Below are 25,229 nucleotides of genomic sequence, written 5' to 3'. Positions count from 1 at the left end.
AGAAACCTCCCAAAGGAAAGGGAAGTGTTTTGCTTTTATCTTCACAGGAAAACTCATCTTCAGAAGGCAAAGGACACTGCATGGGTAGATACTTAAGAAGAAAAGGTAGCTATAACCATCAAATAGAAGGAATGTGCCATACGGTAAACTTTACAGCTGTCTCTCAAAAAACTCTATTTCTCTTTATTTCCTAGTCCCTATTCAATTAAACCAATGCTGGATTTAGAGGTGGATTTGGCTTTCCTCCTCTAAAATCCAAGCACATTATTTAACTAAGCTTTAGTGTTTCTGTGTTGTATCAAGAAGCCAATTGATGTAATACAGAATAAAAGAAGAATTTGGGGACTGTCTTTGTCTTTTCTTGGATCTTTCTCTCAAGGTGTACACCCTTTCATAATTGTTATGCTCTCATGGTTGCATTCCCTAGCATGTGTACATACACAAGCAAACATTTCTCTGCTAACTGTTTATGTTTGAGTCCCACACAGCCAATGAAGACCTGCCTGACAGCAATCCCTGGACACCCTGGAAAGAAAATGGGCCACACCTCCTCGACTGCACTGGATCCAACTTGCTCCATTTCCACTGACACTCCGGCCAGAGGTTCGGGTACTGACTTCAATCAATTTGAGGATTTCAAGCGAGATCTTCAATCAAGTGAATCCCATCTAACATGGACTGGATACTAACATTTTCTTTCTACAGGACCCCACATGACTATCATCGTTCCATTTCAGCAGGAAGTAAGTTGGAGAATGCTACGCCCCCTTTCCCCATTGTTGTCACTTAAGATAGTGTATATACCTAGTTAGGAATAGCTTCCTATTGTTTATGGTTCGGTTTGGAAGGAGGTGTTCAGGCTTGGACACCTCTTTCAGATGACTTTAGGGTTTAGTTAAAATAGATAGTTAGGAGGTGACATAAGCAGACTGTTGTATCTTCTTATATTTTACCTTTATACTGTTAAGTTTTAATCCTCTTTTAGACTAAAAGGGGAATTGTAGGGGAAACTGTAGCCACACCTTCTTAGGGGCTGGCTACAGGAGTACCTGAGGGCTTGTGAGGGCGTGGTCAGAGTGAGTAGGAGGACTGCGTTTCGTTTTCGCTTTCTCTTTTTGCTTCTTGCTGTACAGACTACTACCGGCTGGCTGGTTCACTCTGTAAGTAAGGCTTTTCCCTATTAAATACCCTTATATTTCTACCTGACTCCATATTGGTGGTTCCCCACTATAGATAATAAACAAAACACCATGAACAAGGAGTTTTAAACAACAAACATTGTTTCTCATGGTCCTAGAAATTGGGCTCAGAGTGCCAACAAGTTTGAACTCTTGATGCAGACCCTTGCTACCGTAAAGCAGGAGAATTGCTATTGTTAGACCCCCGGAAAACTCATGTATCCGGGGTCCCAGGCCACGACCGAGGTCACCCCAATCACCAGGCGGATTCGAGAGCTTGCTGCAAAATGCATGAGGCTTTATTGTTTTTTAACGAGCTAACCCCATGTTAGCTCGGGTCTTTCACCCACCCGCCATGGTGGATGGCTTGCAGAAGACAGCTCCTAGGGGCTTCCAAGAGATCTTGTAGGGCAGCGTAAGGGGAGTGTCTAGGGGTATGCACAGGCTCAGGATTGGTGTCCCTCCAGGCTTGGAGGGCTTGCCCTGTGTTGATTGGTCAACTGGTTGTTATGGCACATAGGTCCTCCCAGGGTGGTTGCTATGCTCTATGCATCATTGCTGTGTGCTTGTCCATAAAGTACACCCAGGGTCGTAAAGCATAGTGCCACCAGCTAACTTCTCATTGGTTCCTTGTCACGAGGCAGGTACCTAACCTCTAGTGACTAAGACAAGGTCATAGCGAGCACGTGTTACTGTCATGGCTGCCGAAATGGGGGGCTGGTCCCTTCACTATAATCAAGTAACATTTGGTGAAAGCTGTCTGGCTGTCTAATATCACATATGCATGTGCTTGTATATATGCATATATTTATATATACACAGATCTGACATAAATATACACATATGTAAATGCACACTTCTCATGTGTTTCAGATTCATGATTATTTATTGAACTTGGTTTAAGCACAGATTCAAAAGTCTAAAAAGAACACAGAACTGGCATGGGACCAGTGACTGTGGGGGCTGGATGATTTGCATATGAAAGTCTGTTAGACTATTCTGTTTATTCTTAGGTGTGTTTGAAATTTTCTGTAATAAAAGGTTAAGCAAATAATACCAAAACGGCAGATAAGTTCAGCCAACCCACAGATGGGTTTTGGTGTCCCAATAACCAACCTAGATCACAAAATGTTGTATGTGTGAGCCAATGTACATTGTCTTCCAGGGAGATCTGAAACTCTAATTAGATTCTTAGCAGTCTATTTTGCTGAAGCGTTAAGAACAATTGGAGTAAATAGTCTGCTTAACCTTTAGCCAACCTTCTTTAAGGATTATGTCTTGCAACTGATGTTTATAATGGAAATTGGAAAACAGAGATTTTAAGCCTATAATCCCCTGTAAATACAAAGGGGACTTGCCAAGCCCCTTTGTCTGAGGGTTCTTGAAATTATTGCAGCAAAATAACCAGAGCTGAAGAATCGAAGACCCTTTGAGGAAACAGAGTTGGGGGATTGAAGGCTGCAAGAGAAGCTGTGACAATTGTTGCAATATGCTGTAAATGTATTAAAACAACATAATTGGACAAAACATTAAATAAAGGAAGTGAAAGGGATGTACGTGCTCAATGGGTAGTCATACAACTAATTTCCGTTTCGTTTCTGCTTTGGAGAAACTTACTCATCCCCCCATTGAGCTCCGTTCAAATACATTTTGTTTTGCTGCTCATAATAAGCAGCCTAAAATGTTCTCCCCATCCTGCCTCCTGCCCATTGGCATGCCTCAGTCTTGGCTCAAGTGGTCAAGATTGTTTAAAATTTCTCACCAGAAGTTACTGATTTCTACCTCTAAGTCCACAGTGTTCTAGAGATAAAGAGAAGAGAAGCATTTCTTCAAAAATGTTTCTCTGCCCTCTGTATGAAAGGACTTGTGTCTGTGATGGCTTTTCTCAATGTCTAATAACACAGATGACTGCATTAGAAAATGGCTAGTTCCTAGAATGTATATGGAGCAGGAAGCTCTGGGTGTGGTCTCTAGTACCACAGAAAACTGGGTGTGGTGGCAGGAGGGTCAAGAGTTCAACTCTCTGCTACATGGTGATTTGTTGGCCAAGCTAGGATACTTGAGACCTTGTCTCAAAAACAAAAAACAAACACCAAAAGAAAGTGTCAATTTCCCCTGTCACTCACTTTGTCTCCTTTTCTTCTACGAGAAAATGGCTTTTAACTAATAATCAAAAGATCTCAAAATATAGCTAAGTGGTATTGATGATGATGACTAATAATTGTTCTAAAGACTGTGTTTTGCATGTGTTAATTCATGCAATTTATACATCACTCAAATTAATTATGTGAACCTTAGAAACGGGAAAAAGAGACAGGGGTCTTTCGAAGACACCACCGCATCGATTTTTCTGTGGCCTTGGCTCTGTAGGTGCAGAAAAGTTAACTGAGAGATTTGTGTCAAGACACTGACAATTCTTATAATGGAGAGAGTTAGTGGTGTGTGTGTGTGTGTGTGTGTGTGTGTGTGTGTGTGTGTGTGTGTGTGTGTGTTGATAATCCTAAAAGTTGTGGTTCATTGCCTTCTTGGACATTAACCAATTTTGCTTCTAATTTAGTAATCTTTTCCTAATGGTTCTTTATTAAATTGTCCGTTAATACCTACTTCTCAAATGCTCTTTGGACCAGTTTAAACATCTTACTATTGTCTCATTAATTTATGAGTTAAACACAGCTCTTGATACATGTTCTTTTTTCCCCCTACCTTTCAAAATTAGATTTTCTAGGTAAGTGTATAAAATAATGGCTTTCAGTATATTTCACATTTTTTTAAACATTTTGAAATTTATACTCTATCACTGTGTATGTGTGTGTGTGTGTGTGTGTGTGTGTGTGTGTGTGTGTGTGCAGGTATACATGCCCATGGAAGCCAGAGGTCAACCTTGGGTATGGTTCCTCAGGTGTTTCTACCTTATTTTTTGGAGATAGGTCTATCATTTGCCTGAAGCTAACAAGCATAGCTGGCTGCCCAGTGAGAACAAGGGATCTAGCTATCTCTTGCCTTGTCAGTGCTGGGATTACAAGCACTGGCTACCATGTCTGTTCTTTGTTTATATATTTTTTATTTTTTTACATAGGTTCTGGGGATCAAACTCAGACCCTTATACTCACATAGCAAGCACTCTACTGACTGTGATATTCCCCAGACACAGAAAATGATATGGTAGCCTTGTAGAGCATTGAGGATATCTGGGCTCTGTTGAGGCCAGTTAAGGGACAGCTTTTTTTTTTTTTTTTTTTTTTTTTTTTTGTCAAAAGAACTGAATTTACCTCTGGCTCTGGATGGAGATATGACATTCTGACCTGCTCCAAAGATTAGAATGTTACATACCATTGTCTTCTTTCTCAAGGGTTAATCCAGTTGAGCCTGCCAACCACCTGGCTAAGCTACAACCTTCCGGCTGATTCACCTAAAGCCATGCTAAAGAGATGGAAGGAATAATTATCTCCTCCCCAGAAATCTTCCTCTTTGTAGACACTTGCTTGCAGAAATTCCTTCACATAGTGCTATAGCCTGTCCCCTCTTCTGAATAACTTAGAAAATATCCTTTTCTTTGTTCTTTCTGCCTTTTTCTTGGAATTATGGCTGGCCTGCCCTGATGTTTTTTTCTTAAAGTCTAACAAATTGTCATTGATCTTTCTTCTCTGCCTGTTTCTAAATTATTTTCTTTTTAAAGATTTAAAATTATTTAATGTGTATGTGTATGTGTGTGTGTGTGTGTGTGTGTGTGTGTGTGTGTGTGTGTGTATGCTTAAGTGTATGTGTACATACCACATGCATAGAGATGCCTTTGACAGCCAGAGGTGGGCATCATCTTCTAGAACTGAGGTCACAGGCAGTTGTGAGCTTCAGATGTGGGTGCTAGGCACCAACCCCTGGCAGTTCCTCTGCCAGAACAGCAAATGCTCCTAACCAGGGAACTTTTTCTCGAGTCCCTCTAAATTCTCTTACTAACCAGATTAAATACTTTAAGAGAGAACACCAATTTCCCTGGCAACAACACAACTTTTGAATGATTGTTTACTACTGTATTTTGGGACCTCTAAGAAATTTGTTTGATTTCTTCTCATGTAGTAGGATTCTGAAGTTGCTTTCAACATTTTCCTTTTAAGAAAAAGGATACATTAAATATTTTATGGATAAATACTTCATTATTTCAAGTTATGACAACACAAATGGAATTTCTGAGTCATAATTACTCACATTTAACAACTTCATTCAGAGAATTTGGACCAGTTTATATAGCAGAAACACAGAACATCTATTTCATTTATTTCTCCCTGATTATTTTCAATAAAAGTAACTAATATGTGGTTAAAAGGAGGAATTGATGAAAAAAAGTACCTAATGTTTTGAAGACAGAGATTTTACACATGGGGACAGCTTGCTGAATTACAATGTAGGGTTATGTGCTGATCTGAGAATCAGCCAAGTAGGGCTGGCTGTATGATGCCATAAGAAAATCTAACCAGAGCGCTGGACAGCTGCTCACTCCTGTGTGTAAGAAGGGGTAACGGGTTTTTCTTAGAGCAAAGTTCTGTTCCTTTCATTCTTTTTCCCTGACCTGAAAACAAAACTGAAGCTTTGTGAGATGTAAGTGGAGCCAAACCACAGTTTGTGATGTCATAAACATGGCAGCGTTGATTTCAGTTTGGAAAATTTCATAATATTTTTTAGGACTACCTATGACATTGCACAAATAAAATATGGAATTATAATCAATACTGCATCCTTTGTATACTCACTTTCTATTTTAACTAATATGAAAATTTCCCCAAACTAACTTTAAAAAGAAAGAAATGGGTGAATTTTCAAATATTTTATTAAGTGCATACTTTTTAAAAGCAGCATTGCAATTTCTTTTACCTTATTCATGTAGATTTAATTCATTTTTTGAGACTTCAAAATGTACGTTCTTTAAACTTTCAATTTCCTACGGTCAGCCAAAAACTACTGCTGTGTTATCCCTGCTGCTAGCTATCTTATAAGTATTAAGAACCTTATGAGCTTTTATTTTACTTATTTATTGCAAATAAAGACTTCAATGTGGAACAAAATTGTGACTATAACATAAAGATTGTTTGCATAGTAACAAAGAACTGCTTCTACTTGTTGCTTCAGTTTTAACCCTGAAGGACAGTTTTCTAGGATGCCTCAATACATTTATTGCATGCACTATATCCTATCTATCCTGAATGAGAAACAGCAAACCAGCTTCACTCAAGGCTGTGAAATAGCCCCCATTAAACCAAGGGAGGGCATATGCTGCATTAAGCAAGAGCAATGTGACTCAAAACTGCAACTCTACTGTCATGGCCAACAGCCGTTTGCAGAAGACATTGAACCTTGATCAATTGTTTTTTACCATTAAAATCAATCTTCTGGTTTTACTTTAATATCTAAGAGGCGTTACCAGACAACGGTTGTGTAACTGGAAATTCATTTCTGTCCTAAAAGACCTGAGGAGAGGGTCAGGGTCAGGACAGGAAGGGACAGATGCAGGAAGATCGACTTTGCTGCCTCTAGAAATACATCCAGTGTACTTCCTTCTTGTAGTAGATAGACATTCTAAAACCAAAAGCATGCACAACTGGTCTTCGCCTTCTCACACTTTTCCACTTAAGACTTGGAGCACTCTCAAGGTGGGAGGGGAATAGATGAGTGAGCTGATCCGAACTCACAATCAAATAAACAAACAGGAATAAGCCCATTCAAAGACATGAAAAGTAAGATTCCAGAGTAACTTGGGAAAAACTGGTGATCTCTAGAATTCTTGAGGAAGGTAAGAAATGAGTGGAGAAGAGGTAAAGGAAGTGGTGACGGTCACTGAGGATCCCAGAGAGCATGCTCTTGCCTTCCAAGTGCTGGAACTAAAGGTGTGTGCCACCAACGTCTGGCATAAATGGAATTTTTAACTGGTCTAAATAGTAAAACCCAGAGCATTTCTTCCCACATATATCCTCAGCCATCTTCCAGTCTCTGCCTGGCCATCTCATTTCCTGTCTGTCTATACAGACCTCCTGATCTCTATGGTTAGTTAGTAGCAAGCTCCATCCTCTGATCTTTATACAAGGTTTATTTATATAAGCAAGATATCACCACACAGAATGGCAGATTTGATCAGAAGTTAAAACATCCAGATCAGATTAAGGTTTAAATAGCAAAGAGAGTTGGGAACATGCCAGTGCAGTTTTTTTGGGGGGTGGGGTGGGGTGGTGAATAGCATGGGGTCAGTGAGCAAGCATGTCCTGAAGTTTAAATCCATACTTTTCCTCAACAACTCTTAATTGCAAGTCTTCTGCTGCCCCACTCCCACCCCTGTGCCAATTGCAGGACAACCATGACATTCCCCAGGAAGTCTGCTTTCCTTGAGTAGATATGTGAAGGGATTGGGAGCAGGAGCTTAGAGTTGGTACAGGACACAACCAGATACCAAGTTCTCAGCAAAAAAGGAGATTTAGTACCCCAGAGGGTCAAGCAGGAGCCAAATAATGAATTTTGATAGTTGGACCTCAGTGATCATTCTCAAAAATGAGTCAGTAGCCAAATAAGGTAATGGACCTTGGGGACTAGTTTTAGGAATGCAATCTAATGGTTTAGCATGGGAGAGGGAAGGAGAAAGGGCAAGACCTGTCTGCAATGCAAACTTGGGCTTGCAAGAGAACCCTTCAATAACCTTTCCATCAAGCTTAGTGTTCACAGAAATCTGCCGAATGTATTGTACTTCTCCACTTCCAAGGACCAGCCTGTATTCCAGCTGGAGTACTTCTCTTCTTGGGGCAATCTCAGGTAAGACAGGCTGCAGGAGCCAAGAATTACCCTTAACTGGTAGGGTGGTGGAGTTGGTAGTGCTGGAGCAATGATCTGAAGTACAACTGTAGGAGAGTGTTGTGTGACAAAACTTTGCCTGGGGAGATGCAACACACATGACTACTTACTCCAGATAGGAGTACTACTTACTACTTACTCGACAGATCAAAGTACGGATGTCACTGAGGTTCTACTTGGGGAACCATAAGTTTTGTTGGGGTTACTTAGAGGAATATGGGTGAGGGGTTACTTAGAGGAGCAGAAATGACTCAGAGATAGCTGCCTTACCCAAACACATCCCAGCATGGGTGACAGCTCACAAAGCTGGGAACCTGGAACACGCTGTATAGTCTGCAGGCTGCTTTTTCTGCTTTTTCTAGGCAGCTGGTCTGATCTCAGCCTCTTCCTTGAAGCTTGGCTTGTGTGACAGTATTTGCAGCTCAGGCTTCTAGCTCCTCTGAGAGTGATGCTCAGCTTTATACCACTTACTCTGGCAGGGAGGAGTCTTGTGAATCTGGTCAGTTTCAGGGACTTCCTGGAGCTATATGGAGTTGTTTACCTTTCTGCTTAAGGAGCTTCCCTGCAAAATGGAATGTTTTAATCTCTAAGGAAACTGTTGCACAACAGAGGGGTAATAGGAAGAAAGATAGAGGGAAGATAGGATTAACCAACTCCTGAAGGTCTTCTCAGGATGGGGTTAGAAAGAATGAATTTATTGATTGAGAATTTGTAACAGATGTCCATTTGTCTTCAAATGCACTTAGAGTGGGATTTGCCTCAGTGAGGGAAGACGTGAAGGTTGAGATGGGAGCTGGAGAGGTGGTTCAGTGGTTACCAGTGCTTGCTGCTCTTCTAGAGGACCCACGTCTGGTTCTTAGCTCCACAACTGCCTGTAAATCCAGCTCCAGGGTATCTGATACCCTCCTCTGATCTCCGCAGGTATCTCCACCCCACCAGAAATATTACTAATAATTTATAAGTTGAGATGACTCACCTCATGTGTTCCTGAAAATGTTCTCTTCTGGAACAGATATTAGACTTTTCTTTAGTTTTAGACAGTTGGGCAACTGCTTAATTTCATGACTGTCTTGCATGATGATGCCTTTATCATTGAACAGAGAACAAGTGTGTAGTATCCAAAGTGGAAGCTAATGGTGCCTTTGCCATTACAGTGGTAGAGCTGAGGACTGACTCAGAGGGAAGAGACTGGAGTTTTGGGGGAGCACAGGATTGCCTTGGTCAGTGTCTTTGAGGATGAGGAAAGGGGAACTCCTGGACATTGTCCTGTGGAGGCACAAAGGATCCTGGGTAGCATGAGCAGGAAACAGAACACCATCTCCTGGCCCTTCCCTGACTGTCTTGTCTTCTACTCGTTAAGCTCTGAGGAGGCAGACACAAGAAAACATCAGAGATGGGCTCATTTGAGCTGCAGCTTTGAATCCTAGGACTCAGGGAGCCCTTAGAAAGCTTCAGTCATAGAAAGGTCTGACACTTTGTTTCCAAATCACATTATTTCAGATGCTGCAAGTTGTGGCTCTGAAATAACCGGGTGCAGGCTATGCATGGCTTTCTGAATAGAAGTTCATTGCCTTTGGGAAAGCTCTTAGCCAAACCTGATTTGATTTTTGTACATGTTCCCTGTGTACTTTTCATTTCCCAGAAAGCAATTTCAGTGGTAAACAGTTATCTGTCAGATCCGCTAGATTTAACAAAAGTAGCATAATTCTATAATTCTTTGAGATTTCCCAATTACTCTTCAGCCCATGCTTTAAATTGCTGAAGGAGCATATTTACTCATGACTTTAACTTGTGGGTCTAAATCCTAGGCAACATAGTTTCCAAACAAATTGACATTTATAACCATTTAGTGCAATATTGCGAGTGTAAGGCAAATATTTATTCTGGGAGAAAAGTGCTTTAAGCTCATGGGTTTATTCTAATTTCCTGTCTTCTCATTACTTTGGGGGTTATTTTCTTCAGTTAGTTTTCAAATTCTTACATAATCTTTAGAGAAACCCTTTGTAAATTTAAACATTTTTTCTATGGAAATTTCTAATATTCAGATAATTTTGTGTCAGGTAATGAAATATATAGATTGATGGCCAAATTTTTATTAATATAAATGTGAAGACAAATTTGTGTGTTTATGAGAGACAGACAGAGAGAGAGAGAGAGAGAGAGAGACAGAAAAGAGAGAGAAAGCAAGGTCAGCAGTTCAACCTAGACTCTAATAAGGTTAATTTTAAAAGAGTGTATCACTAGCTTAACCTTCTATGGCATAAAAAATGACTGTTAAAACTGCTTGTTGGGGCCGACCTGATCTATAACGAGGTGAATGATCCTCTGCTCTTACCCAACTCCCGTCCTAAGCCCCATTCACCCCCAGGCCTGCACCTGCTTGGGGTAGACACGCCCAGGCAGGGAAGAGCTCCCTGAATCTGAAAACACCCCACTCTTCCTTCCCTTTCCACTGACCTGATCCATAACAAGGTGAGTGAGCCTCTGCTCTTACCCAATTCCCGTCCAAAGCCCCATTCACCCCGATCTCTCTGGTCCTGCGCCTGCTTGGAGTAGATCTGCCCAGGCAGGGAGGAACTCCCTGAGTCTGGAAACACCCCACTCTTCCTTCCTGTCCTGCTGACCTAACCCCTATGGAGGCCTAACTCTTTCAGAGTGAGGAGACTACCAGAGAGAGGCAAGACCATCCAGAGCTTCGGACATTGAATTCCTGGCCCACACACACCACTGGGTCACAAAAGGAGATATAGAGACCCCACCTGCACCCACTGGAAGAAGATATGGGAAGAAAACAGAATAAGAACTCACTCAACAACAGAATGACCAATATGACACCACCAGAATCTAGGGACTCCACTCCAGCAAAATCTGAAAAGCCTAACACAGAGCAAGAAGAAGAGATGGACCTCAAAAATTATCTCAGCAAGATGATAGAGACCTTTGAAGAGGAAACAAGAAAATCCCTAAAGAAATAGAAGAAAAAGCAAGCAAAAAATTACATGAAATAGAGGAAAAGACAAACCAAAAAATTCAAGAAATAAACAAATCTATTAAAGAATCTAAAGAAACCCAAGAAAAAACAACCAAACAAGTGAAAGAAGCTCTTGAAACAGTTCAAAGCATAAAAGCTGAAAAAGACACAATAAAGAAAACTCAGAATGAGGCAATGCTGGAAATGGAAAGACTGGATAAACGATCAGGAACTAAAGATGTGAGTATAACTAATAGAATTCAAGAGATGGAAGACAGAATCTCAGCTATTGAAGACTCGATAGAGAATATACATTCATCAACCAAAGAAAACCTCAAGTCCAACAAATCCCTAACACAAAATATTCAGGAAATATGGGACACTGTGAAAAGACTGAACCTAAGAATAATAGGTATAGAAGAAGGTGATGAAACACTGCTCAAAGGTACAGAAAGCATATTCAACAAAATCATAGAACAAAACTTCCCCAACCTACAGAAGGATATGCTTATGAAAGTACAAGAAGCTTACAGGACACCAAACAGACTGGACCACAAAAAGAAGTCCCCCTGACGCATAATAATCAAAACACCAAGTCTACAGAATAAAGAGAAAATATTAAGAGCAGCAAAGGAAAAAGGCCAAGTAACATATAAAGGCAAACCAATCAGAATCACACCTGACTTCTCAATGGAAACTATGAAAGCCAGAGTCTTGGATAGATACACTACAAGCACTAAGGGAGCATGGATGTCAATCCAGACTACTGTACCCAGCAAAACTTTCAATCACTATAGATGGAGAAAACAAGATATTCCATGACAAAAACAGATTTAAACAATACATATCCACAAATCCAGCACTACAGAAAGTTCTGGGAGGAAAACTCCAACCCAACGAACATAACTACACTCACAAAAACACAGGCAATAGATAATCTAATTTTACCAAGCACAAAAAGAAACAGGAAGGCGAAATCCACACACAATGACACCACCAACAATAAATCCAAAACAAACAAGAACCAACAAACAATGGATATTAATATCCCTAAATGTCAATGGTCTTAACTTATCCATAAAAAGATATAGGCTAACAGAATGGATATGAAGACAGAGTCCATCTTTCTGCTGTTAACAAGAAACACACCTCAACTTCAAAGACAGGCATTACTTCAGAGTAAAAGGATGGGAAAAGACTTTCCAATCAAATGGGCCCAAGAAACAAGCTGGTGTAGCAATTCTAATATCCAACAAATCAGACTTCAAACTAAAATCAATCAAAAGAGATGAAAAAGGGCATTTCATACTCATCACAGGAAAAGTCCATCAAGATGAAGCCTCAATCCTGAACATCTATGCCCCAAATACGAAGGCACCCACATTTGTAAAAGAAACATTACTAAAGCTCAAACCACACATAAAACCACACACGATTATAGTAGGAGACTTAAACACCCCCCTTACACCACTAGACAGGACTACCAGACAGAAACTTAACAAAGAAACAAAGGATCTGACAGAAGTTATGACCCAACTGGGTTTAACAGAAATCTATAGAACATTCTATCCAAACACAAAAGAATATACCTTCTTCTCAACACCACATGGAACCTTCTCTAAAATTGACCACATAGTTGGCAGCAAAGCAAACCTCCACAGTTACAAAAGAATTTAAATAACCCCCTGTTTCTTATCAGATCACCATACATTAAAGCTAGAATTCAACAGCAATACGAATTGCAGAAAACCTACATATTCATGGAAAATGAATAACACCCAATTGCACCATTCCTGGGTTGAAGAAGAAATAAAAAAAGAAATTAAAGACTTCCTAGAATTTAATGAGAATGTAGACACAACAAGCCCAAACTTATGGGACACTCTGAAAGCAGTGCTAAGAGGTAAGTTCATAGCACTAAGTGCTCACATGAAGAAACTGGAGAAAAGTCACATTAGAGAATTGACAGAACAACTGAAAGCTTTAGAGAAAAAAGAAGGAAACTCACCAAGGAGGAGTAGACTCCAGGAAATAATCAACCTGAGAGCCGAAATCAATAAAGTAGAAACTAGGAAAACAGTACAAAGAATCAATGAAACAAAGAGTTGGTTCTTTGAGAAGATCAACAAGATAGACAAACCTCCACCCAAACTAACCAAAAGGCAGAGAGAGAGCATGCTAATTAACAAAATCAGAAATGAAAAGGGGGATATAACAACGGACACTGAGGAAATCCAGAGAGTCTTCAGGTCATACTTTGAAAACCTGTACTCCACAAATTCGAAAATCTAAAGGAAATGGACAGTTTTCTCGATAGATATCACTTACCAAAATTAAACCAAGATCAGATAAACAGTTTAAATTGACCTATAACCCCTAATGAAATAGAAGCAGTCATCAAAAGCCTCCCAACCCAAAAAAAAAAAAAAAAAAAAAAAAAAAAAAAAAAAAAAAAAAAAAAAAGCCCAGGGCCAGATAGCTTCACTGCAGAATTCTACCAGAAATTCAAACAAGAGCTAATTCCAGTACTTGTTAAACTGCTCCACACAATAGAAGCAGAAGGGATATTGACAAACTCTTTCTACGAGGCTACAATCACTTTGATACCCAAGCCACACAAAAATATGACTAAGAAAGAGAACTACAGACTGATATCCCTCATGAATATCGATGCTAAAATGCTCAATAAAACATTGGCGAATCGAATCCAAGAACATATCAGAAAAATCATCCACCATGATCAAGTAGGCTTCATCCCAGGGTTGCAAGGATGGTTCAACATACGAAAATCCATATGGTAATCCACTATATAAACAAACTGAAAAAGAAAAACCACATAATCATCTCACTAGATGCTGAAAAAGCCTTTGACAAAATCCAACATCCCTTCATGATAAAGATCTTGGAGAGAACAGGAATAACAGGAACATATCTAAACATGATAAATGCAATATACACCAAACCAATAGCCAACATCAAAGTAAATGGAGAGAAACTCAAAGCGTTTCCTCTAAAATCAGGAACAAGACAAGGCTGTCCACTCTCTCCATATCTCTTCAATATTGTACTTGAAGTTCTAGCTAGAGCAATAAGACAAGAAAAGGGGATCAAAGGGATACATATTGGAAAGGAAGAAGTCAAACTTTCACTATTTACAGATGGCATGATAGTCTACATTAGTGACCCGAAAAACTCTACCAGGGAACTCCTACAGATGATAAACACCTTCAGCAAGGTAGCAGGATACAAAATTAACTCAAAAAAAAAAAAAAAAACAGTAGCCCTACTATATACAGATGATAAATCCAATGAGAAAGAAATCAGGGAAACATCACCTTTCACAATATCCACAAGCAACATAAAATATCTTGGGATAACACTAACCAAAAAAGTGAAAGACCTGTACAATAAGAACTTTGAGACTTTAAAGAAAGAAATTAAAGAAGATACCAGAAAATGGAAAGATCTCCCATGCTCTTGGATAGGTAGAATTAACATAGTAAAAATGGCAATCCTGCCAAAAGCAATCTACAGATTCAACGCAATCCCCATCAAAATCCCAACACAGTTTTTCACAGACATTGAAAGAACAATACTCAACTTTATATGGAAAAACAAAAAACCCAGGATAGCCCAAACAACTCTTTACAATAAAGGATCTTCTGGAGGCATCACCATACCTGACTTCAAGCTCTACTATAGAGCCATAGTTCTGAAAAAAGCTTGGTATTGGCACAAAAATAGAAAGACAGACCAATGGAATCAAATTGAAAACCCTGATATTAACCCACGCACCTATGAACCCCTTATTTTTGACCAAGCTGCTAAATCTATACAATGAAAAAAAGAGCATCTTCAGCAAATGGTGCTGGCACAATTGGATTCAGACATGCAGAAGATTGCAGATAGATCCATACCTGTCACCATGCACACAACTTAAGTGCAAATGGATCCAAGATCTCAACATAAATCCAGCCACACTGAATCTTCTACAAGAGAAAGTGGGAATTACCCTTGAACAAATTGCCACAGGAGACTGCTTCCTGAACATTACGCCAGTAGCACAGACATTGAGTTCTGCAATTAATAAATGGGACCTCCTGAAACTGAGAAGCTTCTGCAAGGCAAAGGACACAGTCAGTAAGACAAAATGACCACCCACAGAATGGGAAAAGGTCTTCACTGATCTCACATCTGACAGAGGGCTGATTTCCAAAATATGTAAGGAGCTCAAGAAGCTAGCCACCAAAACACCAAACAATGAAATTAAAAAGTGGGGTGCAGAACTAAATAGAGAATTCTCAACAGAGGAATCTGAAATGGCTGAAAGACACTTAAGAAAGTGCTCAAAATCCTTGGCCATCAGAGAAATGCAACTTAAAACAACTCTGAGATACTACCTCACACCTGTCAGAATGGCTAAATCAAAAATACCAATGACAATCTATGCTGGAAAGGATGTGGAGAAGAAGGAACACTCCTCCATTGCTGGTGGGAGTGCGAACTTGTAAGACCACTCTGGAAATCAGTATGGCGGTTGCTCAGAAAAATGGGAATCAGTCTACCTCAAGATCCAGCCATTCCTCTCTTGGGTATATACCCAAATACTGCTTGTCCATACAACAAGGACATATGTTCAACCATGTTCATAGCAGCATTGTTTGTAATAGCCAGAACCTGGAAGCAACCTAGATGCCCCTCAACTGAAGAATGGATTGAGAAAATGTGGTACATTTATACAATGGAGTACTACTCAGCAGAAAAAAGCAAGGGGATCTTGAAATTCGCAGGCAAATGGATGGAACTAGAAGAAACCATCCTGAGTGAGGTAACCCAGTCACAAAAAGACAAACATGGTATGTACTCACTTATATATGAATTTTAGACAGAGCAAATAGAGCCTATAATCCTCTTCATCAAAGAAACTAGGAAACATAGAGGACTCTAAGGGATAAATGGACCCCAGGAATGGGAAGTGGCATGAACTCCTGAACTAATTGGTAGCATGAGGGTAGGGGAGAGGGAGCTGCCACAATAAGAGCAGGAGAAGAGGAGCAGAGGAGAGGAAATAGAGGAGCAGAAATATTGAGTTGGGGGAAGAATAGAGGAGAGAGAGCAGGATGAGAGATACCATATCAGAGGGAGCCACTATAGGTCCTAGAAGAGATCTGGAACTAGGGAGTTCTCCAGAACCTACAAGGATGACATGATCTGACAATCCAGGCAGTGGTGGAGAGGATAACCTAAAAGCCCTTCCCCTAAAATGAGATTGATGACTACTCTTTATGCCTTCCTAGAGCCCTCATTCAGTGGCTGATGGAAGCAGAGACAGACATCCACAGATATACACTGAGCTGAAATCTGGAATTTAGTTGAAGAGATGGAGGAATGAAGATCGAAGTGGTCTGTACCAGGTTGGAGAAACCCACAGAAACAGTTGGCCTGAACAAGGGAGAGCACATCGACCCCAGATGCTGTCGGGGAGGCCAGTACAAGACTGATCCAGAGCCCTGAACATGGGTGTCAATAAGGAGGCCTCTGCACTCCAGAGAGCCTCTGGTAATGGATTAATATTTTTCCCTGGTGTAAGAAGGGACTTTTGAGAGCCCATCCCACGTGAAGGGATACACTCTGGCCCTGGACACATGGGGAAGGGCCCAGGCCCAGCACAGGAAGATTTGGTGGACTTTGCAGAGCCCCCGTTGAGGGCCCTACCCTGCCTGAGGAGTGGTGGGTGGATGGGTGGGGGGTAGGTTGGGAGTGGGGGAGGAGGGATGGGGGTGAGGGGAGGGAGAGGGAGAAGGGACTTAATGTGAAACAAGCTTGTTCCCTGACTAGAACTAATAAATAAAAAAATAAATGCCTGTTGGATTGCACTGCTAAGTAATAATAACAGTTATTATTTCCATATTTCAAGGGATAAAAAGCATTTTGCATATGTTGTCATCAGATGTTCGCCTCCCCATTATAACACAGTTATAGAAATGGAGTTTGGAGTTCAAAGCTTTATCTAGCTCAGATAATATATGAGGCAGACCCATGATCTGAATCCAGGCTTTTTTTTTTTTAACCAAATGCAACATTGGCAGAATGTCTCCTTAGGCAGATTTATAACCATAGCATAAACACAGTCATACTTCTACTTGAGATCTATTGATTCTCATTTGCATTCATATTTCTGGATTCCTTGTATAAAATTCCATCCGTGTGAGTCACCATGCTCCTATGATGTAAGACATAGGTTGATAGATTATACAAGTAAACTTCATCACCTCGGCTTTAAAATTAGTTAATTAATTTTTGGTGGGTTTAAAAATAATTTTATGTGTGGGTGTTTTGCCTATATGTAGGTCGATATATCATATGAAGGCATGTCTGCTACCTAAGGAACCCAGAAGAGGCCATCAGATCCCTTGGAACTGGAGTTATAGGTGGCTGTGATCCACCATGTGGGTGCTGGGAATTGAAGTCTGACCATCTGGTAGGGCAACAAGTGCTCTTAACCACTTAGCCATATTTCCAGCCTATGTTTTTCTGAGACAGGGTTATGGAGCTCAGGATGGCTCAGGCTCACTTTATACCTGAGGATGGTCTTGAACTCCTGATGTTTCTGCTTCCACTTCCTTAGTGTTGTAATTACAGGAATGTGCCACCACATCCAGGGGACACCCACAACTTTCTAAAGAAGTTTGCATCCTTGTCTTTGTAATGACTCTCAATTTTAACTTGTAGCTATGAAGATATGATAGCAGTTGTGTGTGTGTACCTCATCTAATTACTTTAATTCCCAGGACTGCTGTATGATCATATACTTGTTTGCCTTGCACTTGACTTTCACATAGGTAATGTGAAAAGAATGAGGACCTTTTAATACATTTTTAATCAGCTCTACTTCCAAGCTTGTGTGACCTTGGTGGGTTATTTTCTGAATGGTTCCCTAGTGATTTACAGAAACGTGCTCTCTCAGTGTCCTGTCCCTTAGCTACATTGTCAGCATAAGCTGATGAAATTAATCTCTTCCTCTTCTATCTCATTGTATTATCGCATCCTAATGTCTATGTATCTTATAGAATATTGTTCAATGGTTTATTAACAGCCATTAGGATTTTGAATGATGTTATTTGCAATGAGTCAAGACCTTAGTTAGCTAATGAGAAGGTTCAAGATTCTAGATCTATGGTTTTTCTTCTTAATTTTGGTCCAGAAATATAATTTCATGCATATGATATCTTAGCCCATATTCATTTTGTAACACACACACACACACACACACACACACACACACACACACACACACACACACTCCTCAGTATGGCTTCTGAGGTTATAATCCTTTTATTTTCAAGTCTCTTCCAGACATTTCCCCTATGATTGAATCAAGTCACTGTTGACCAAATTCAAAAGAGGATCCTTTCAAATTTTAACTTTATTTCATGGTATTGTCTTGAAATAAAGTATATTTGAAAGAAAACTAATATAGAAAATAAAACCCACAGGGGAGTCTGTAAGAATTGAGTCTTTGCAACTTTCTCAAGAACTTTTCAATCTGCAATGTTTTCACAGTGAAGCAGCTGGTTTCATATAACATCTTTTGTTGGGGTCACAGTGGGACAATAGTGGCTGGAAAAGTATATGGTGACTTTTCTGACTTGGCCTCTGTAATGTATAACTGATGATGTGTAACTAATGTATAACCAATGGCTTTGGCATCCCTGCACACTTGCAAGGGGCTGACATCACACTGGTGATTCCCAGGCACTTGCTCAGAGGGTTTCACTTGGTCATGTCAAGCGAGAGACTAAAATGGGCTATGAGCACATGAGCACATTAAGGACCATGAACACATTATTCTTGCTGTCACCAACCTCAGTTCTAGATCTTTCCTCCACAGTGTTCTTATGGTGGTACATAGAATCATTTTCTGGAGCAAAGACATCATCATACCTAAGAGTGATTTGAAGAAAGTATTAATGTCCTCTGCCTGTCTGTGTGTCTGTTTCCTTCTTCTTGGACAGGGCTGTACTGTGTAGCTCTGTCTGGCTTAGAATTTGCTATGTAAACCAAGCTGGCTTCACATTCACCTGCCATTCCCTCCTGAGAGCAGGGATTGAAAGTATGTCTCAGCATACCTGCCATTAAAAATTTATTTTTGTCATTTTAAATGTATGGGTTCATATGTCTGTGTGTGAATCTTTTGCACTTGAGTGAAGGTACTTGAAGAGGCCAGGGATATAGGATCTCACGAGGTGGGGTGGGTAGTTTTTGGTCACTCATTAGGTTATGGATATTTGCCATTATTTAGGGGGATTGGTTACAAAGTGTTGTTGCTTACAATCAGGAAGAAAGTAGAACAAAGGGGATTTTATTTCAAGTGTTGCTTCCCAGGAGCTGTTCACCTGTTTTTTGTTTGTTTGTTTGGTTTGGTTTGGTTTTTCTAGACAGGATTTCCCTGTGTAACAGCCCTGGCTGTCCTGGAACTCACTTTATAGACCAGGCTGGCCTGGAACTCACAGAGATCTGCCTGCCTCTGCCTCCTGAGTGCTAGGATTAAAGGCTGCATCACCACAGCCCTGCTATCCAGCTGTTTTTGAGACAATGTCTCTCATTGACCCAGAGCTCACCAGGTAGGCTAAGCTGACTATCAAGTGAGCCCTAGAGATCTGGCTGCCTCTTCCTCATAACTGGGGTTACGAGTTCCTGCTAAAACACCTGCTTTTTCATACGGCTTGTGGGAATCTGGCTCAGGACCTCATGCTTTTATGGCAAGGACTTTCCCCATGGAGTCAGTGCCCCAGCCTGTGCTGTAGTATTTTAATGAGTAGCTGTAGGTATGTGCTCAGGATATAAGGAGTAACAGGTTCTTGAGATGTGGGTTTGCTGCCCCGGTTTCTGCACAGTTTTCTCTCTAGACCTTCTGAGAAGTGAAAGTGACCCAGCTAATAAGTCTTGGGTTAGTTTCCCTCTGGGCAGGACAAATCAGAACTGCCAAACCAAACAAAATGAAAAAGCCAGACCAACAACAATAGCAAACACCCCCACCACCCCTAAGCCATCCAGGGTGATTTAGTGGGTGAATCACAGGAAGCCAATGTGCAGTGTACAGAAAAGGATTTTGGGAAAGGTGGTTGAAGGACATTATAGGAAACTACACTCATAAAAACTATAGAATGTAGCATCTTTGGGGTGGAGATTATAGGAGTAAAGCTATTAAGTAGGAAAAACAGTGCCATATGTGATTCTACACAGATTTTTTTTTTTTTTTACTTAGAAATTAAAAGCTTCAGGATGTCAAAAGAAAAAAAAAACTCAGGAGACAAACAAGAACTAGGCAGGGAGACATGTCTGCAGTATACATAACAAAGGATTGTATTTCAAAGAGCTTCTGTTCCATGTGCAGACAGGCAGATTATATACATGAACAATGAGGCAAGGACGTCAATAGGCAGGCCACAGGAAAGAGAAAATGTTTGCAAGGGGAGAAAAAGTAGTGCCCTTCCCTTGTTCTTCACTTTCCAAGGCTTATATCCCATAACACTAGATGGACATAACAAGTTACCTAAGCAAAAGCTTAAGTGACACAGGAGTTTAACAAAATGGTAACCCAAGGACTCAGGGGAAAATGAATTTTCTGTGAAGACTGACAGATGAAGTGGGGCTTTCTAGAGGCCATGCTGATTGGTGTCTCTGGTGCACTTCCCCAGGCCGTGTTGAAGCCCGCTGTTCATGTGCATTTCTGTGGTTTGAGCTGCCACCGAAGGCCATGCGCATGTCCAATTGCTACTGCCTGAGGCCAGGTAGAGTTCCATAACATGTACTATGGACAATGGTCTGGGTTGCTGATGGAGGCGATGTTTATTAGAGTGGCCTGTACTGCCACTGAGGACCATGTTGGGGTCAGTGTTGGAGTCCATGGTCTTGATGCAGCTGGGGGCTGTGTCACCAAAGGCCACTCGATGTCTGTGGTCTGTGCTGCTGCTTGAAGCCAAGATGATGTCTGTGGGGCATGCTGTCATCAGGCATGGGGTGGGGTAGTGGGACAGGGGTGGAGTGGGGGGTGGGGGAACATGTTGGTGTGAGGGCCCTGTGCTGCCACCTGAGGCCATGATGTGTGAGTGAGCTGGGCTGCCTCTGGAGACCATGTTAATGTCCTTGGCTTGTGCTGCCACTGAGGGCTATGATTGTGTCTGTGGCCAGTGCTGCGACAGAGGGCTGTGTTAATGCCTTTGGTCTGTTCTGTGCTGCCTCAGAGAGCATGCTGTGACACTTGCTGATGCTGGAGACCATGTGGATGTCCATGGTCTGTGCTGTTACCAGAAACCCTGAGGAAGCCCATGGTGCATGCTCCCCATGACTGTAAAGGGCAAAGAAGATACTTTTGCAGTGGTATTGATGACTGCAGGCTCATAGTTGAGAAAGAGGGACATAGAAGGCTTCTGTCACAATACCTACCCCCACTCTATCCCCTAGCCCCCACAAAAGTGACAGCCGAGACAGGAAACCATTGAAGAGAACTATTAAAAGTGTGATTAGGATTTGGAAGTGTAGCTCTCCACAGCTGAGGGATTCTGGAGGGTGTGCAGGGGAAGGACTCAGTTTTCTTTCAGGGTTGGCTACTAAGAGTCTGAACATGCTCCAGTGAGCATATGGGCAGCATAAATTGGGTTTGTGTTGTTTTTGTTGTTGTTTTGTTTTTTCTTCTTCTTTGGGTGGGGGGCACAAGGGTTGGAGGTGGTCTGGGAAATGAGTGTGACCAGGTGGCCTGATGTAATGTCCCCAAATAATCAGTACAAATATTATGTTGGAAAAAATCAAACACTTAAAAAAAAAAGAAGAGGGGTTTGAGAGAAAGATTATTGATAAAAAGGGATGTGACCTTCTGGACATAAACAAAGAAATGCCCGCCTGCTCACTCATGCTCTTTCTTGTGTCTGCAGGGCATCTCACCTTCTAGTCCTCAGTCCCATGAGGATTTCCAGAAGAGATGGAGGAAGCTGGAAAGTGAGGTAGTATAGCTTTGTTCAGGAAAGGAGACTTCTGGTTTCTGTGGCCTGCTTCTGTGGGAGTCTAGGTTCTACAAGCCTCTTCAACGTAAGCAAGCAGGGATACAGTGTTCAGTCTCCCTTAGTTCAAAATGGTCAGCATGTCAAGGAGGCATTCTACCTCAGGTATCACGTTCTGAGTTCCAGCAAGGGCACTGAACTTTCTTAGTCATCTGGGAAATAAAAATGGAAATGCATTATCATCTTCGACAAGTATTATATTTAAAACTTAGACCTGGAATAATATGGAATGGAGGTGTAATTCAAACACACCACTTTGACATCAGTATTATTTTGAGCTGAATGGAATTGAGGGAAAGCAATTATAAGGACATTGTCTGTCCTCCACCTACTTGACTAAAAGCAAGGCATAAACTTGGCAAGGTGTTCTTCTCTTATGTCCTTTCAGGAAGGACAGAAGGTCATCATGGAAGACAACCCAAGACCCGTCTTTAGCCATCAGAAGAATCTATGTGGTAAAATTTACTAACTGGCCTCTATTTTTTTAGCTTGACCTAAATATTTGTCTTTCCTCAACATTAGCTTGCCGAGATGCTCCACAAGCCTAAGTTCCTCCTGCCTGATGGTTCCCATGTGGATGCACGAGTGTACCACACCTTACTCTTATTGTTGCTTTTTCTTTTCTTTTCTTTCTTTTGTTTTTTCAAGACAGGGTTTCTCTCTGTAGCCTTGGAGCCTGTCCTGGAGCACTCACTGTAGATCAGGCTGGCCTGAAACTCACAGAGATCTGCTTGCCTCTGCCTTCTAAATGCTGGGATTAAAGGCATGCGCCACCACCGCCCAGCTAGTCTGTCTTTTCTTATTTGAACTGCAGGGTCCCAGCTGGACAGCTTTGGAAACACCACCTCCTACAATAGCAAGTATTGGTGTGGGTGTGAGGAATTCACGGGAATTGTTGGTGTGCTTATGAATGACCTTATCTGGAATAAAAATGACAAGTGGAGAGCCAGTGGATGCACCCAGGAGGCAGAGACAGGTGGATCTCTGAGTTAGAGGCCAGCCTGAACTACATATTGAGACCCTGCCTAAAAAAGAGGAAGAAGGAGGAGGAGGAAGAGGAGGAGGAGGAGAAGGAGAAGGAGGAAGAGGAGGAGGAGGAGGAGGAGGAGGAGGAGAAGAAGAAGAAGAAGAAGAAGAAGAAGAAGAAGAAGAAGAAGAAGAAGAAGAAGAAGAAGAAGAAGAAGAATTACATCACACATATAAATGAGTGTGGTGGGTCATACCTGTCTTCCCAGAACCAGGGAAACAGGTGATTGTGAGTTAGAGGATATTCTGGGCTACATAATTGCAACCCTGTTTTAAAACAACATCACTCCAACAACAAGGAAACTCATATATAGGGATACCCTTGAGAAAGTCTGTTTAGTAAATCCTGTGTCCATATTGATAAACCCGTCCTATGTAGCAGCCATTGCTAAAATAATCTGGTCAACAGCAATGACAGTGACTGGGAACAGGTCTGCTGGTGTTTTATTTAGCTAGAGGAGCAAAGCTTTGCTGCACCAATTTCCATCTTGATCTGGTTCTCTTGCCTAAATTGAAGAAAAAGTTCTCATTTCTTGCAATTACAGGTCTTTATTGCTTTTCATTGTAGAATGTGTTAAGGAACACATTCTTTTTTTTTTTGAAAAAGAGTAATTTTCTAGAGTGATTTAAGAAATTGTAGCACCTTATTCTTTGAAAATTGAATTTGAAAAAAAAAATCCAAGAACAGTTTCAAATTCAGCTCCTGCTTTGGAAGCTGTCATTACAAACCTGTCAGTACTCTCAAAGCAACAGGTAAGAGTCTGAGTTTCTACTCATCATGTTGTTTTCATCATCTGATTTCAGCAACGAATTCATTTTTTAGATTAAAATTTCTGGTTCTTCCAACCCATGTTATCTTTATTACAACCTGGATGAGCACTCACTGCAACCATTCCCAAGGTAGCTTAAAAGGGTCTATTTCCGGGTCACTGCTTCTGCTAAGGCGACCCTGTGATGTGCCTTCCTTCTCCCCCATGCAACAAATGGGGGCCACAGCAACTTTGCACGTGACAAACTAATGCCTTTGCCTCTGCATACAGTGCAGGCCACACATCTGGACCAGTGCCTCCTTCCTAGGCTGCTCAGTACAGGTACCTCCCACACTAAGCAAAAACACTTCCCATGATGTTCTGTTTCCGGCTCCTTTGCACCTGTCATCACCTGGAGCCATGCCCATCAAGAAAGGACTTGAGACTTCCTTCCCCTGCCTCACAGACACGTTGAGAAGAGTATGCAGGTCCGAGTACTGAACCATATACAATGCAGTTGGGAAAACCTCGGGTACCTTTGAAAGTGCTTGCTAACAGGAAATGCAAAGGCTTTGGGGTAGAAAGAGGATTTTTCCAGGAGAAGAGACCCCAACCTGTGTCTTCTCACCTACTAAAATGAGCATTCAGCCACCCCCCCACCCCCACCCCCCATGGTGACAGTGACAGGCAACCTACAGGAGGCTCTGTCCAGGGCACATGAAAACAACACATTTTTCTCCAGGGACAGACAGTTTTCAGAGTTTGGGACTCAAGCTACATTACTACTGTGTGATTAGGGCATGAGATAGAGCAGAGAAGCCCAAATGATGCAGTGATCCACATGACCTCAGTGTGTACGATCTAGACTTTGAACAAGAGGAGAATGAGGAGATGACGGTTCCCATGGAGACCAGTCTGGAATAGAGGAGCAGGAAACAATGAAGACACTGGACAAAGGATAATCAAGAGTAGGCATAGAAAAACAAAATCCTTCTAAACATTTCTGATTAATGATTTTATAAAGTTCCAGAAAGGAGGCCTTGAAAGTTAATAGAAAAAATCCACAGGATATGCAGTATGTGGTTTCAATACCTGTGTGTGTGCGTGCATGCGTGCGTGCGTGCGTGCGTGCGTGCGTGTGTATTTAAATTACATTTAAAATGCATTTATGCTTGAAGGACTTGAACTGCCTTATGTAACTCTCCCTTTATGCATTCTTGTCACCCTCCTCAAGCATAGATCAAATGGAGGACCTCTCACTCTGCAGAATCCTCAGGGAATTGATCCCACTATCGTGAAATTATCGAGTCATTCATCTTGATGTGTCCTTCCAACCCTGAACTCCTAGGTGCTCTCTTTGGAATGAGGTGCTATGTGGCTCCCTGCTCTAGTCTCTACCTTGGTCTGGGGTTTTAAA

General features: G+C 41.3%; 1 long non-coding RNA gene across 1 annotated transcript; it reads left to right on the top strand.

Annotated features, from left to right (window-relative positions):
* Nucleotides 1-689: 689 nt before the first annotated feature.
* LOC113834350 lies at nucleotides 690-2,730 on the top strand. The gene is made up of 2 exons (XR_003482819.2): nucleotides 690-743; nucleotides 2,575-2,730. It is a non-coding gene; the product is annotated as an uncharacterized LOC113834350 (long non-coding RNA).
* The last annotated feature ends 22,499 nt before the right edge of the window (nucleotides 2,731-25,229 follow it).

The sequence above is a fragment of the Cricetulus griseus genome, chromosome 2 (assembly GCF_003668045.3).
Source record: "Cricetulus griseus strain 17A/GY chromosome 2, alternate assembly CriGri-PICRH-1.0, whole genome shotgun sequence".
Taxonomy (NCBI): Eukaryota; Metazoa; Chordata; class Mammalia; order Rodentia; family Cricetidae; genus Cricetulus; species Cricetulus griseus.
The sequence above is the reverse complement of the archived record's forward strand: the minus strand, read 5'-3'. Positions and strand labels throughout refer to the sequence as shown.